This window comes from Lygodium microphyllum, chromosome 4, assembly GCF_053477565.2.
Source record: "Lygodium microphyllum isolate KBCC chromosome 4, Lygodium_microphyllum_v1.1.10, whole genome shotgun sequence".
Classification (NCBI taxonomy): domain Eukaryota; kingdom Viridiplantae; phylum Streptophyta; class Polypodiopsida; order Schizaeales; family Lygodiaceae; genus Lygodium; species Lygodium microphyllum.
The window spans coordinates 99,465,401-99,467,363 of NC_141138.1; the positions used below are offsets into that span (position 1 = coordinate 99,465,401).

General features: G+C 44.7%; 1 pseudogene; it reads right to left on the minus strand.

The window, feature by feature from the left end:
* Positions 1-1,404: 1,404 nt before the first annotated feature.
* Positions 1,405-1,574, minus strand: LOC148037376 (small ribosomal subunit protein uS14 pseudogene; annotated as a pseudogene).
* Between the last annotated feature and the right edge of the window lie 389 nt (positions 1,575-1,963).

Consider the following 1,963-nt stretch of genomic DNA (forward strand, 5'->3'; position numbering starts at 1 on the left):
TGAGTCCCAAAATTGGCCCTGGAACCTTTCATATTTAGTCACTCAGCCCATCCTACTCGAACGCTGTCGAAGGATTTGCCAAAGCAAAGCAAAGTCGTGTCTACAGAAGACCTTGACTAATTTCAGGATAAAAGATCAAACAGGTGACTAATCAAGATGAGAAATTGATCCCAAGACACTGTTTCAAGAAGAAGAAACTTGAACAGCCTCTGAATTGTCAGATCCAGAGATATTCATCAATTGTGGCTAATAAATCAGATTTCTGGCACTCTTTATCAGGAACAAACACAATTTCTGTTGAGGAATATGGATGATCAAAGGAAAGCTTAGAATCTACCTTGAAATCTCATGTTTTCTCATCATTCATGATATACAGGCATAAAAGCAGAAATAGCAATCGGTGAGCTGGAAATTTGGACAGCACGACTTCTTTCTTCAAGTTAGTTTGATGGTATGGTTCAAGGACAAATGGTACTTAAATCAAGACAAAACTAATGGCTCTTCATGAGGCATTGACATGCTGGAAATGATAACGGGTTGGTACATTAGTGCGTTGTTCAGAGTGTATAATTGTAGTTGTCCATGGTTGCATTCATAGCACTTCAGGCAGCGTTCGCGTGAACCAGGATGGCTTTAGCAGCTCTCTTTGAAGCATTCAAGTAAGCCAGGCAGATATTGCTTACCCTCCACACCAGCACCAATCTCCAAACAGCAGCGCGTAGTAAACATGGCAGGATAAGTAAACAAGAACTCAGAGAGAAAGAGACCAGTTGGCCAAGCATAACATCTTCAGGAAATGAATATAGGTATGATTTATAGCATCTTTGTGCTGCACCCTCAGAGCCCTGACAAGAGTGTTCGCTATATGGCGGTTACTTCCGAGCAGGCCGCTCTTCAGAACATTTGCATGTAGCCTAGCACCTTCGATCAGATCCTTCTGCTTAGCACAGGCATTAAGTGAGGCCACAATGCTCACTGCTGCCTCGTCATAGGCTGGCTTCTCGTGCCCACACCATCTTCTGCTTCTGCTGGTTTTGCAAGCCCTTTGAGAACAAGCACTTTGCGAATCCAATGTTTGCTGTAGCAATTAGTTGTAGAACGGGCACTTTGCTAAGTTGGACACACATTTGTGCATACATAGGACAAAATGTAGGCTCAAGTACAGCCTTATCAAACACAAGTGATATCACAAAATCGCATCTCGGCTGACTGGTACATCCCGAATTCATCTATACATGTTCTGCCACTGGATAACGAGTAGCTCCAAAATTGTTCTTTTCTAAATCACTGGGCAGGCAATCCATACAAAAATCCTGGTAGCACCTTCAGGCTAACAGGCTGAAAGGAATACCCCAACTACTTCCAAGCTGTAGAATCCACCCACAGTAAGTCCTCTCCATCGCATTAACAGTACTTCACAAAGCCGATGTCTTTGGCATAAATCCGGAAGCACTGACGACAGCACATGATGTTGTACTTCCGAACCAGCCATGGCCGTTCCCGCACACATGACATGCGCGAGATCCTGCTCCATACTTCTTGGGATGAGAGTTCCACACGGCCGAATGCCCCATCTTACTGGCCCGATCACTATAGTGAGACGAGGTTCACCGATGCACAGGCGATAACGCGGCGCACGAACTCTCCTTTTTCTCCTCGTTCCTCTTTGATCGGCTGTAGTTCATCGTTATCGGTTTTCCTGTTCTAGATATGCAAGGACTCCCGTGATTCATGTCCTCCTCTCCGCAGAGCTCTTCGACTCCCTCTTCTTCATCTTCACAATCAAGTTCTTTTAAAGAATTTTTCGATCTCCCTCAGTCTGCATCTGCACTTCAGGAATTGAACTCCCTTCTGCATCCAATAAAGATACACAATTGTTCCCTCCTTTTCTTCGTGTGTTGCATCGGAGCTCCAGATTCAGAACGTCATTCTGATTCCGAGTAGCAGAACCTGTTGGAGTAGG